Raw genomic sequence first — 15,123 nt, forward strand, 5'->3', positions numbered from 1 at the left:
GTGGTTCCATACAAATTTTCAGGTTGTTTTTCTATTTATGTGAAAAATGTCATTGGAATTCTTATAGAGATTGCATTGATTCTATAGATGGCTTTGAGCAGTATGGACATTTTAACAATATTAATTCTTCTGATCCATGAACACAGACCTAACTTTCATCAGAGTCTTGTAGTCTTCATTGTACAGCTCTTTCACTTGCTTGGTTAAATTTATTCCAAAGTATTTTATTGTTTCAGAGGGTGTTGTGAATGGGATAGATTTCTTTATTTCTTTTTCAAATGTTTCATTGTTAGTGTATAGAAAAACAACTCAATTCTCTTTTTTTAAATTAATTTATTTATTTTTGGCTGCGTTGGGTCTTCATTGCTGCATGCGGGCTTTCTCTAGTTGCGATGAGAGGGAGCTACTCTTCGTTGCAGAGTGCAGTCTTCTCGTTGCAGTGGCTTCTCTTGTTGCGGAGCATGGGCTCTAGGCACGTGGGCTTCAGTAGTTGTGGCACGTGGGCTCAGTAGTTGTGGCTCGCGGGCTCTAGGGCACAGGCTCAGCAGTTGTGGAGCGCAGACTTAGTTGCTCCGTGGCATGTGAGATCTTCCCGGACCAGGGCTCGAACCCGTGTCCCCTGCATTGGCAGGCAGATTCTTAACCACTGTGCCACCAGGGAAGCCCAAACAACTCAATTCTGTATGTTGATTTTATATCCTGCAAATTTATTGAATCTGTTGATTAGTTCCAACAGTTTTGGGGTTGAGTTTTTAGGATTTTCTATATATAAGATCATATCGTCTGCAAATAATGATAATTTTACTTCTTCCATTCTAATTTGGATGCCTTTTTCTCTTGCCTAATTACTCTAGCTGGGAGTACTCTTCCAGTACTATGTTGAATAAGAGTGGTGAGAATGGGCACCTACCCTTGTATTGTTCCTCACCTTAGAGGAGAAGCTTTCAATCTTTCATCACTGAGTATGATGTTAGCTGTGGACTTGTCATATATGCCCTTTATTATGTTGAGGTATGTTCCTTCTATACCCGGTTTGTTGAGGTTATTATTCCTACTGTTGAAATTTTCCATTCTGTGTTTGTTTTCCCTTTAAGCAAACTAAAGTTGCGTCTATTTGACTGAGGCAGAATTGGAGACAGCCAAAAGTTGTTGGAACTCCATTCACCAAAGCTATTAAGGACTCCCTGGGTGTGAAGGGGTCATCTTTTTAGGTCTTGGGCTGGGTGGGACATTTCAATTTTTAGGTAGCATACAGTTAGTTGCATCACCTTCACATAGGGAAGGCTTAAATTGAGGTAGTTTCCATGATTTTCTTTTGTATATGGAGTCATACACATTCATCCTTGTGTATGACTTCTGGGCCATCCTGCCAACTGAGCACCAACATCATGGTTCTGGATGTAGAGCTGAGCTTTAGTCTGAATGCCAAAAACAACAGCCAGCACCCTTTGCATGAAACCCAAAGCTGGAGCCTCATTTCCTGAAATAGAATAACATTCTAGCTTTCCCATCTGCCAATTGTAACACACAATTTGTAGTTAAGATTTGAATTTCTCAGCAACTGTGCCTAAGGGTCTCTGGGACTCTCCTAAAATCAGTGAGAAAAAGTGACAGTCTGTGAGCAGCTTGCTCAGGTCCGTCATCTTTATTTAATGTTAGCACATAATGGAACTGCAAGAAGTTAGAGTATTGGGGCAAGAGAATGTTCCTTTCAGGGTTTTTTCTTTTTCATATGTTTTCATTTCAGACAGGGTGGCTCCCTAGTTGCTGGAATAGGAAGGGACAAGAAAAAAATCTGCTAGTTTTCTTCATTTACTCATCTCTGTTCAAATCCGGTTTCACGTTTTGATTCAAAAGAAGGCTGTCAAAAGAGGTTGTGCTCTTCCGCTCCATCATGTAAGTGACCCTGAAATCGTAGAAATTGGGAGAATGTCTGAGCCTAACGCATTGCATTTGAGGGCTGTAAAACAGACAGCAATGATATGGCCACTGATTTTTTAGTAGGTACTACTGACAGAAGACTCTGGTCTCTTCATCAAAGAACTGCAACATAAGTTGACTGGAAGGGCTTCTCCTTTTAATGGTGGTGGGAGAGACTCTGGGTTAGGTAGCTGCTCTGGTGTGAGTGAGTTTGCCTCTTTAGGATGTTCTACTGTGAAGGGGCTCCTGGACTACTTACTGCTATTGGCAGGTAGTGGGAAGTTAGCCAAACTTCTCCACAGTGATGGGGAATGTCCGAGTATGACATATGATGGGCTCATGGTCTGATGTAAACTGTATTTGAATACTGGTGTTACTGTTTTCCATCTGTGTGAACCTGGGAGCATTAACCTCTCTGAGCCTTGGATTTCTTATTTGCCAAATAGGGTGTATTAGTCAGGGTTCTCTAAAGAAACGGAACCAACACTGTGTGTATATGTATACACACACAGAGAGAAAGAGAGAGAGAGAGATGTATTCTAGGGAATTGGCTTACGTGATTATGGATACTTGGTAAGTTCAAAACTCAGTGGAGTAGGCCAGCAGGCTGGAGACCCAGAGAAGACTTGCAGTTCAAGTCCAAAAAGTGTCTACTGGTAGAATTCCTTCTTGCTCAGAGAAGGTCAGTCTTTGTTCTATTCAGGCCTTCTACTGTTTGGATGAGGCCCACCCACACTGTGGAAGGCAATTCTCCCTACTCAAAGTCGACCAATTTAAATGTCAATGTCATCCAAAAAACACCTTCACAGAAACATCTAGTATAATGTTTGACTGAATATCTGGGCACAGTGGTCCAGTCAAGTTGACATAAAATTAGCCATCACATGGGGATAATTCCACTTAACTTTAGGACTGTTTGAAGACTTAATGAGATAATGTATGTAAAGTCAAAAGAAGTTGACCTTTCCACAAATGGTGGCTGCTATTTTCCTGACTGAGCTGTTAGTAGCCAAAAAAACAAGATCAAAATTGATATAAACTTCCTGGAGGGAAACTTGGCAATATGTACAAAAAACCTTCAATGATTTGTTGTTCGAAGTGTGCTTCCATAATTAGAACTGTATCCAAAGGACATAACTCAGGATGAGAATAAAATCTAGTTTTGGGGATGCTTATAGCAGTGATCTTTATAATACAAAGAATTGGAAACAATCTAAATGTTTGACAATATGAAATTGAATTAATAAATTAAGATATAGGTCACACAATGGAGTATTAAGCAACCCTTTACAACAATGTTGCAGAAGACTTTTTTAGTGGAAAATGGTGATATAATGAGAAGTTAAAAAAAGGGACTGAAATAAATATGTACAGTGTGAGCTTGTGATTGTATAAAAACTATATGCATAAAGACTGAAAGGTCATTCTCCAAAATATAAAGGTTAGTTATTTCTGGGTGGTGAGGTTAAGGGTGATATTTGATGTTATTGTTGATATTTTTTGTACATCTGAATTTTCTGATTTTTTAAAAAATGAATATGTCACAAAGGTAATTTTTAAGCTGTTTTGTAATGGGTTTGCTATGGCAGATATGAGACTGGTCAGAGAGAATTTGGCCAGGTGGTGACGCTCTGAAAGAGGAGGTAAGGCAACAAGGTCAAAATAAGTGGAATCTTCCAGGTGTGGCCTCACCTGGAAAGAAAGCCAGCTCCAGGAGGAGCCTTCACTGGAAGAAAGAGGGTCCTCTTTTCTCGATTATTTGAAAAGCCTTCATAAGCAGGGTCACGCCAGAGGGCTTTTGAGGTGTCCAAAAGGGCCAGGACTAGGGTGAGGCAAGCAAGGAACCCAGGGTACAAGATGTAAGGCGGCACACACTCTCAGGTGCTGACCCTGTGCTTGCACGGCAAAGACGTTCCAGCACCTTCTTTAGCACGTGCCTGAGTAAGTGTTGCCTTATATTCTGCACCCTGGGTGCCTCAATTGCCTCACCCTAGTCTCTGTCCTGGTGTCAACAAGTAACTCCTAACTGATTGCTCCTACAGAAATGTTATTAGCTGAGTTGGAGCTGGAGTGAAGGAAATATGTCACCATGCTCAACAGGTGGATGAGTCTGTGGGAGGTGGGTCCCTCTTTCTCTACTGCCTGTCAATCTAAGATGTGTTACTAATAGTATGAAACTGACTATCGTTTGTTTTTGTAATTGGCATGGGTATTTTTTGGGAGTTTGTGATGTTGGGCAGGAAATGATACAGTAAAATACTTTACAGTGATACATGTTGGCTATTTGCTATGGTCTTATTAAATTACTCCTAGAGTAACTCATTTATCTTACATGGTGAGGAAATAGATGCCAGACATTAAGATAAAGACAGTTTTAAAAATTAAGAATCTAATCAAGGCTGAGGAAGTCAGCTACAACGCCAGTGAAGATTACAAATTTCTCTGAGCAGATAGAAGTCAGAAATGGTACCCCTTGAACTCACAAAACCTCAGCCATATAAAGAGCACAGACATGGAATCCTGGAATAGTAACTGTGAGAAGATTCAATCTAAAATTCTCTTAAATTTGAAGATACTAGAATGCTTCAACTTAATACATCTGCCTAAATCCATTGTACAATTATAATTTTAGATGGGAATTATAAGGCTGACTTGTTAGACCAGTTAGACACATTTCTTTAAACATTGCAAGTACACAAATGCCAAATAAGTGCAGATTCTTTAATGCAAAAAATCAAAACACATAACCCTTAAAGATTTATGTTTTAATTCTAAACCTTCCTGGGCTTAAAAGAACTCTATCTCTGTGGTAGGCAGAATTCTAAGGTGATCCCCCAATGACCCACACACTTGTATACTCTCCTCCCCTTGAGTGTGGCTGGAACTTGCAAATATGATATCATTCCTGTAATTAGGCTACTAATCAATTGACTTTGAGCTAATCAAAACAGATTCCTGGGTGGACCTGCCTTAACCAGTGAGCCTTTAAAAGAAGGAGAAGCATCAGAGAAATGCGCTCCTGCTGACTTTGAAGATGTAGATCAGCTCTGGCCAATGGACAGCAAAAAACCTGGGACCTCAGTCCTAAAACCACAAGCAATTCAATTATGCCAGAAACCAGTAAATTTGGAAGAGGACCCTGAGCTTTAGATGAGAACCAGTGCCCTAGATTTCAGCTTGGTAAGACCCTGAGCTAGCCTGTGCCTGACCTCCTGATCCACAGAAATGGTGTAATGAAAAACTAACGTTCCCTCTGTAGTGGATTGAATTGTGTTCCCTGCAATATGTTGAATGCATTGAGGCCCTAACCCCTGGTACCTGTGAATGTGACCTTATCTGGAAATAAGTTCTTAGCAGATGTAATCAAATTAAGAGGAGGTCATATTGGATTAGGGTGGTCCCTAAATCTGATGACTGGTGCCCTTATAAGGAGAGGGAGATTTGGAGACACACAGGGAGGATGGTCAAGTGAAGATGAGGCAGAAATTGGAGTAATGTAGCTAAAAGCCAAGGGATGGCAAGGATTGCTGGCAACCACCAAAAGTTGGGATAAGCAAAGAAGCATTCTTCCCTAGAACCTTCAGAAAGAGTATAGCCCTGCTATCTTGATTTTAGACTTCCAGCCTCCAGAACTGTGAAGAAATAAATTTCTGTTGTTATAAGCCCCTGGTTTGTGGTAATTTGTTATGGCAGCCCTAGAAAACTAATATACTCCCTAAAGAAACACTTATGCTACCTCTGGCAGAGACTGGCCAGATGCTCACCAAACCCATTTCTTCTAGCACATGGCTAGACCGCATTTCCCAGCTGTCCCTCACCTGGAGGTGCTATGTGCTTAGTTCTTGCTGATGGATTGTGAGCAGAGGTGTTGAGACACTTCAGGTCATTGAATTAAAGCTGGTGTGCTTTATCCAAGCTGTATCTTTTCTTCTTCCATGGTGACCTTGGAGGCCATGTGTCGAAGCTGGAAGGCCCACAAGATTAAATGAGCCTGGATCTTTGAGTCTCTGCTTGGAGGAAAGCCCTAGGCCAAGAACATCTGCATTGGACTTTCCATGAGAGAGAAATAAACTTACGTTGTGCTAAGCAACTGAGATTTGGGTGTTTGTTTATTGCCCTATTACACCATCCCAAATATTCTTTGACAGTTGATAATACGCAGTGTCCAGAGATATCAGCTGGGCTGCAAGGTCTGAAGCATCAGCCAGACAGCAATTTTTTCCTAATCCCAACTGCCAGCCTGAGGTCCCTTTTTATACTCATAGTGTCTTGTACTATATACAGACTAAAGATTAAAAAAGGATGATCACTGTATTAGTCAGGATTCTCCAGAGAAATAGAACTAACAGGAGATAGATGGATAGACAGATAGATAATGAGGAATTGGCTCATGCAATTATGGAAGCTGAGAAATCCCACAATCTGCCATTTGCAAGCTAAAGACCCAGGAAATCTGGTGGTATAGTTCAGTCTGAATCTGAAGGTCTGAGAATTAGGGGAACCAATGGTGTAAGTCTCAGTCTGAATGTAGGAGAAATCCAATGCCCCAGGTCAGCAGCAATCAGGCAGAGAAGGGGTGAATTTTCCCTGCTTTTGTCTTTTCTTTTATTCAGGTCCTTAAACGCTTGGATAATGCCCACCCACATTGGGAGGAAAATCTGCTTCACTGATTCAAATGCTAATCTCATCCAGAAACACTCTCATAAAAATACCCAGAAATAATGTTTAGCTAAATATTTGGGCACCCCATGATCCAGTCAAGTTGACACATAAAATTAATCATCACAATCTCATAGCCCATGTTCCTGGTTTGTGCCTAATTATTGCCAAATTCTTCCATCCACTCACAGAATCCTGTAACCTCAGGCTGCTCCTTCACAGAATGGGATTTTAAATTTTAATATCTCAAGATACTTAAAAGTCTTTATGTTTAGTTTCAAATACTTTGAACTTGACTGAATCTTGCATTTTCCATCTTTTTCAACTTAACTCTTACAGATTTAAAAAAGACATCTGGGGCTTCCCTGGTGGCGCAGTGGTTGAGAGTCTGCCTGCCAATGCAGGGAACACGGGTTCGAACCCTGGTCTGGGAAGATCCCACATGCCGCGGAGCAACTAGGCCCGTGAGCCACAACTACAGCTGAGCCTGCGCGTCTGGAGCCCGTGCTCCGCAACAAGAGAGGCCGCGATAGTGAGAGGCCCGCGCACCGCAATGAAGAGTGGCCCCCGCTTGCCGCAACTAGAGAAAGCCCTCGCACAGAAACGAAGACCCAAAACACAGCCAAGAAAAAAAAATCCTTGCTAAAAAAAAGAATACTGGTAAATAAAGTGTAATTTCCTTTACCCTGGCCAATAAGATCTGAATAACATGGGTCATATCGTCCCATATCCTCTCTTTAAAAAAAAAAAAAAAAAAAAAGACATCTGTAATAATTTCTTAAGGCTTTGTCCCTAGTTTTAAGGACATTATTCTGACATGTTTGGACATTTAAGAGAACTTTAAGATTCACTACACTCTTAAGTTTAATTTATTATGTTTATTGGAATTAATTAAATGCTGAGAAAGTTTTGTTTGTTAGTCAGATATTTAAGGGGCTTAAAAAGTAAATTGGGGCTTCCCTGGTGGCGCAGTGGTTGGGGGTCTGCCTGCCGGTGCAGGGGACACGGGTTCGAGCCCTGGTCTGGGAGGATCCCGCGTGCCGCGGAGCGACTGGGCCCGTGAGCCACAACTACTGAGCCTGCGCGTCTGGAGCCTGTGCTCCGCAGCGAGAGAGGCCGCGATGGTGAGAGGCCCGCGCATAGCGATGAAGAGTGGCCCCCGCTCGCCACAACTAGGGGGGGCCCTCGCACAGAAACGAAGACCCAACACAGTCATGAATAAATAAATAACTAAATAAAAGAACGTGAATTTCAAAAAAAAAAAGTAAATTGAATTATCCAATTTATGAAGATCTTAGTTAAATGGGACCAATTATCAGTCAAAGGCATTTATATAAGAGATCATTAAACTTGACTAGATTATAAATAGAATAATAAGATTTGTAGGTTGAACTCAAAAGCTTGAGGAAAAACTAGGTGGTTTGGAGTTTGTAACTTTAATAAATAAAATATTTATATTAAACCCCTTCATTTGATAGCAAATCATTTTCTGCAAACAAAACAAAATCTCACATTATAGCTTAAAAACAAAATCAAATGAACAAATAAACCTGCTTCTACACCACACAGTAGATAGCTTCTAATCTACTCTGTGTTGGGGAACCAGATAATCAGGATTTTGAGAATACTGCTCCAGTCAGTGTCTGAGGAGCTCCTCAATAGAGAAAGAGCATGACTTTTAGTACACATAAAAGGTGTAGTGTATTTAGACCAGAACAATCACCAGGGATGTTTGTTAAAAAATCAGATCCTGGGCCTCTTCCCTGGGATTCTGCTCCCCTGTATCTGAGGTAGGATTTGAGGGATCTGGAATTTTTAACACAGTGCTTCTTACAGGGTGGTTCATGAAAAAGCAGGATCAGCTTGACTTATCTTAAGATATTTCTTTACAGGCCACAAAAGGAAAAATAGACAAGTGAGGCTATATCAAACTAAACAGCTTCTACACAGCAAAGGAAAACATCAGCAGAGTGAAAAGGCAATATTTGGAATGGGAGAAAATATTTGCAAACCATCTATCTGATAAGGGGTTAATCTCCAAAATATATAAGGAACTTCTTCAATTCCATAGTAAAAAACCAAAAAACAAAACAAAACAAAACAAAAACTAATAGCCTGATTGAAAAATGGGCTAAGGACTTGAATAGACATTTATCTGAAGAAAACATACAAATGGCCAACAGATATATGAAAAGATGCTCAATGTCACTAATCATCAAGGAAGTATAAATCACAACCCCAAAGAGATATCATACCTGTCAAGATGGCTACTATCAAAAAAACAGCAGATAACAAGAGTTGGCAAGGATGTGGATAAATTGAAACACTTGCGCACTGTTAGTGGGGATGCAAAATGGTGTAGCTGCTATGGATAATAGTGTGGAGGTTCCTCCAAAAATTAAAAATAAAACTTCCATATGATCCAGCTACCCCACTTCTGGGTATTTACCCAAAAGAATTGAAATCAAGATTTCAGAGATATTAGCACTCCTATGTTCATTGCAGCATTATTCACAATAGTTAAGAGGTGGAAACAACCTAAATGCTCATTGACAGATAAGTGGATAAAGAAAATGTGGTATATACATACAATGGAATACTATTCAGCCTTAAAAAGGAAGGAAATTCTGCAATATGAGACAACCTTGAGGACATTATGCTAAGTGAAATAAACCGGTCATAGAAAGACAGCTACTACATGATGCCACTTATATGAATATCTAAAATACTCAAATCCATAGAATCAAAGAGTGGGATGGTGGTTGTCAGGGGCTGGGGGGAGGAAGAAATGGGAGTTACTAATCAATGGGCATAAAATTTCAATCAAGCAAGAAGAATACATTCTAGAGATTTGCTGTACACTGTACCTATAGTCAACAATGTATTGTATACTTTAAAAATTGTTAAAAGGGTAGATCTCATGTTAAGTGGTCTTACCACAACAAAATAAAATAAAACAAAAAGGTAAAATAAAATTAAGGAAATATGGAAAATATTTCTTCTAATGTTCTCTGCTAGTCTGAGTCACTTGTTATTTAGGAATGGCTTCTCTGTTTGCCTGGCTCAGTGGCTGTCTTCCTCCCTGAAGAATCTCTGCCTACTGTTTCTCAGTTCCCAATGTTGCAGACCCAGCAGAGGTTTTTATCCTCTTGACACCCCCAGTTTTCAGCCTTCAGATTGAATATGGGCTAGAAGAAGGTCACCCACTGAGCAGAGCCATGACATTTCCTGTAATCACAATAGAGTCTATTGGCTGAGGCAGTCTGTTTGATTTTTCAATGATTCCTTGTGAATTGATGTAAGTGCACTTTTGTGACACACATTGTTTCTTCAGAGGCCTTTTAAAATGTCTTCTTGGTTGTGACACATATAATTGAAATGGCCACATATCAGAGTGTATCTATTATACATGCTTGCAAAATGTGAGGACAGGAAGTACAGTAAGATGTTAGAGATAAATCTTGGAAATGCCACTGTTATCTGATAATTTATAACTGCAAATGATGAGGAAGTCACAAGTAATTTTACTGGAATAAATATCAATTTTTGCAGCATTGCCATTGTCTCCCCACATGGGCTCATGAACGGGAAAACTGCACTCACAAGGGTAGGCATGCCCCTAACATTTGCAGGGCTTGAGGCAAGAGTATCAGTGAAGACCCTAGCAGTGCAGTGCCTCCCCCTATTCTTTCCACCCCTGGCTTTGTCCTGAACCATTATTCTAGCCCAAGTGACTAAGCTCCATCTACTCCTGCACCCCAATCACCAGCCACCCCTTAGCACAGTCTGCTTTAAGGAGGATGGATCCAGGGACAGGCTTGCATGGGTCCTGGAAATGGCCTGAGTCCCTCTGAGCAGGGAATTTCAAGGTCCTGAGACCCAGAGCTTGACCTAGAAGAGGGGCTGTGGGCTTTGAGTGGATACATCCTCTTGGCTCTATGCTTTACTTGCCTCATGTGGAGGATTCAGCTGGAGGAAATCTAGAGCAGGGTCTTCTAAACATTAAAGTCTAACCTGTGGGCCTCCCTGTAGGTGAGGGGCCCAGATAAGGAGCCCTGGTTGCCCAGGTCTAAGGGTAGTACTGGTTATGGGGTTCAAAGATGAAGAAGATCTAATTGTCAGCAAGGATGTGTCATCATTGGGGAAACTACCTTAGGACCCTTATGGTACTCTTTGTCTTGTGTTATGACATCTAATTTTTATCAGTGGCCACAATCAATTAATGTGGGACCCTAAGTCATTATGCTCCCATCTCTCTTCTCTTATCTCAGCCACACCCTTCCCCTGAAATCCTCCCCCCAATAACAATTCAGTTTTCCTATATTTATGATTTTCAATCATTAAGCCACCTTTAAGAGTTAGAGTGTCTCAAAATTCTTTGGGAGTTTGAAATGCTTTATGGAAGAGAAAAAGAGTTTAGTGGTTAAATAGGTTCAGGGAATGCTGCATATGCCCTCTCCCTAACCTGGTGACTTAACAATTCATCTTGGCATATTAAAGGCTCTGAGAATTCCCGCAGTAAGCAAATCTGTTTCACTTTATTTAACTCTTTGGTTCCCTATGTATTTGAAAATAGACAGCCCACTCCTTTGATTCCAAAGAGGTGTTTATTGATAGTTTCTGCCCTAAAGGAAAATTAAACTAAGGCATTTTTTCTATTTATTTGATACCTATTTATTATCCCAAAGACTAGACTAGAGCTACAAAGGGAAACTAAAATAAGACTCTGCCTTTGGGGAGCTATTAATCATTTTACCAGTGACTTCAAATGTGATTCAATTTAAATTTGGAGAAAGCTCAGTTTTGTTTAGGAATCTTAGTTCAGTCATAACTTGAGGTCAGTTTCCATTTAAATGGCTGGAAAAAAAATGCATGACTCTGAGTGTGTCTGCTGCTGATTACATTTTTCAGTGTGTTCTGTCTGTGAAAGGGGTCTTAAAATTAGAAAATCAGATATCCTTTTATCTTGGATCTTATGTGGGCCATCCCCAAACCTCGGGGTACTTTGGGGTTGATGTGACCCACCACTACCTCCTAGGATTTGTTGGGGTGCTAAAGTGGCCCATTACTACCTCTTAGGTTACTTAGGAACTGATGGGATCTGTCTCAGCCTCCCATGGTACCTTGAGGCTTCTGTGGCCTATCACTACTTCCAAGGGTACTTTGTAGGCTGTCAAATGATCAGTGACCTTCCAGGAGCCTGCCCAATCCAAGAATCAATAAAGCATTAGAGTTGTTGCTACTTAGAACCATTGTTTTTTTGCGGGGGCGCACACAGGCTCTTTTGGGAGAGTTTCAGTGCTTCCCGTACATTTCAAATCTTTGTTTTATCTCACCACTTGCCTCCCATAGTCAGGAATGTGTGATGTAACCTGAGATGAAATAGGAACTTCTTGTCTCCTTAGGGGTGTTTTTAGGTACAACCTTTAATGAAAGCAGGGAAAGTCCTGGGTGGTCTCTCAGCAGCTCTTTAGTTACCGCGATTGTAGCAATGTTATTGGTGCTCCATCTGTATTTCTTCCACACTCACCTCTACATGTTGAAGGCTGCTCACTGTGAACACCTGTGATTCTGCCAGAGGGCTTTTTTACCCCTTTGGTTAGGGGAACATGCTCAGCTCTCACACATAGTAAGCATAAAGTGCCAGAGAGTTAATGCTTCCAGAAGCAGGCTTCAACTAATGACAATGGAAAGTTAGTGAATACAGTAAGTCCCCTACATACGAATGAGTTCCGTTCTGAGAGCACGTTCGTAAGTCCAATTTGTTCGTAAGTCGGACAAAGTTAGCCTAGGTACCCAACTAACACAATCGGCTATAGAGTACTATGCTGTAATAGGTTTATTATACTTTTCACACAAATAATACATAATGAATGAACAAACACAAAAAATAAAGAAAACATTTTTAATCTTACAGTACCTTGAAAAGTACAGTAGTACAGTATAACAGCTGGCATACAGGGGCTGGCATCGAGTGAACAGGCAAGAAGAGTTACTGACTGGAGGAGGGAGAGGAGGTGGGAGATGGTAGAGCTGAAGGATCATCAGCAATAGGAGACGGAGGGCAAGCTGCAATTTCACTCACGCCTGACATTGATGGCACAGGTTCTGGTTCCTTGCTGGATTCAGTTCTATCTAGCCTCTTTTCTCGTCATAGATGACATGGTAGCACTGGATTGCATTCTGAACGGCTGCTGCAACCTTCGTGTACCATTCTACGTTCGGGTCCTGTGCCTCAAAAACTAACAGTGCCTCCTCAAATAAAGAAAATCCCCTTGCCATTTCCTGCGTCGTGAATCTCTTCAGTTCTTTAGTTACTTCTTCTTCCTCTTGTCTCTCTTCGTCCTTTCTCTGGGCTTCCAATTCCATTAGGTCTTCATTAGTAAGCTCCTCGTGTTGCACAGAAACAGTTCTGGACAGTAAAATACAAAAAAGCACAACCACTTGTAGGGGATGCACCCACGTGACAGTGTACATCAGACACGTGAACTAACTTACATGATTGGACAAGCGGACGCACATTTGCATCTTTAAAAGTTCGAAACTTGAAGGTTCGTATGTAGGGGACTTACCGCAAATACCCCAGCTTTCTCATCCTTAGTTGGAATAGCTCTGAGGTGTATTCTTTATTGTTTCCCATGGTTCCCCACTGAAACTGACCTCCAGTTGCCACGATGGTAACTAGCTTAAAAACACATTCTTTATTGGCTGCATTCGCTTCCATTTTCATTTCCCCACTTCCCCACTGGTGTTTCCTGACATTGCCTCCTTGCTAAAAATGCCTACACTTAGATACGTGTATAAAGCCTCCTTATTGGAGAAACCCCGAACGAGTCAGTGATTCTAATATATGTAATCTTGAAGTTTGCTAATGGAGGCTAGAGAGACCTTCTTTACCTGTGACTATCATTTGGCACTAATTGTTTGAAAAATGTTATAGTCCATTTTTAGTTTGTTACTTTAAAATTGAAGAAAAATATATTCTGACTCTACTAGTGGTAGACATTATAAATCACGAAAGAAAAACATGTACTGATATCAGGAGTTGCAAACTCAAAACACTTGCTCTAAAGCCTTTTCTGTCAATCTTCTTTTGACCTGAATCTGGCTGAATTCACTGGTACATTATTACTTGTAAGCAGAAAAGGTTTTTTTTATTATTATGTGCATATCCTACATGTGTTATCTACAGATGAGAAGGCCACAAGTGGTCATAATGAAAGGGAGAGGCATCTTGTGTTTCAGTGTGGTAGGTAGCTTTTAAGATAGCCCCTAAATACTTCCACCTCTTTGTACCCATGCTTTGTGTAATCCCCTTCCCTTGAGTAACTTGCTTCAGTGAACTTTAACTATGAGGAGATGTCACTTCTATGATTAGGTTATAAGAGATTGTAAACTCCATCTTGCTATCCAGACACTTCCCTTTGCTTGCTTTGTTGAAGCAAGCTGCCTTGTATAGGAGGCCCATGTAGCAAGGAACTGAGGATGACCTCTGGCTAACAGCCAACAAGGAACTGGGGTTCACAGTCCAACAAGCCAAAAGGAGCTGAATTCTGTCCACAATCATGAAGTGAGCTTGGAAGTGGATCCTTCCCTAGTTGAGTTTTGAGATGAGACTCTAGCCCTGGCTGACATCTTGATTGCCACCTCATAGGACATCTGAGACAGAGGACCCAGCTAAGCTATGCTCAGATTCCTAATCCACAGAAACTATGAGATCATAAATGCGTGTTGTTTTAAGCTACAAATATATGTGGTAATTTATTATGCAGCAATAGATAACTACTCAGCACGTGTAAATATGTGCAATAGTTAAGAATCTGAACTTTCTTATTCATTCTGTATTAGGGCAAATATTTGGGATGTAGAAGGAAAATTCAGGCTCTAACAGTGTCAATGTCACCCTGAATACTGAATCAAATTGACCATGGTAGTGATGGATTATGCTTAAATTTCAGGCTTGAGCTCCCACTGTTCTCAAAAGAAAAGGAAGATACCTTCTATTTGAAAGTCTATCTGATCAAGATTCTTTGTATAAAAATGGCCATTCGTAGATTAGCTTCTGAGTATATTTTCTACCAATGATCTTAGGTCATCCCTAAGCTTATGCAAGTCTCTTAGCAACAGAAGATGATCCCGAATGAGAAAGCATCATGAGCCAACTCCCCTGCAAGCATCTGAGCCAAAAAAGATGGGATTTTAAACTTTATTTTTAAAAACATTTAAAATGAATTCATCTTGAGAAAATGGAGCGGCATGTATAAATCTATTAGCTGTTTGACTAAGTTCAGTTGTTTCAAGGTTACATCTTCTGTGTCTAGGATAAAAATATTTTAAAAATCCATACAGTAAAATGCAAAAAACAGTTTCCTTGGAATCAACATGTCTACTGCCAGAGAAGTCACATTTCTTGTAAAACAATGCAACATAATGGATGGCGGTGGAGTGAGGCCAGCTGGTTTTAAATATCAAACTGACAGTGGAATGTGGTATTTAGAAGATAGTCACAGCACAACATACAAGGAGACACAGAAATCTATTGGT

At 40.6% G+C, this 15,123-nt stretch overlaps 1 long non-coding RNA gene across 1 annotated transcript in view; it reads left to right on the forward strand.

Annotated features, from left to right (window-relative positions):
- Positions 1–15,123, forward strand: part of LOC309621214 — a 632,915-nt gene that overhangs the window by 41,933 nt on the left and 575,859 nt on the right. The gene's annotated exons all lie outside the window — the stretch shown is intronic.

This window comes from Balaenoptera borealis (genome assembly GCF_965194805.1).
Source record: "Balaenoptera borealis genome assembly, chromosome: X".
In the NCBI taxonomy this organism is placed as follows: Eukaryota; Metazoa; Chordata; class Mammalia; order Artiodactyla; family Balaenopteridae; genus Balaenoptera; species Balaenoptera borealis.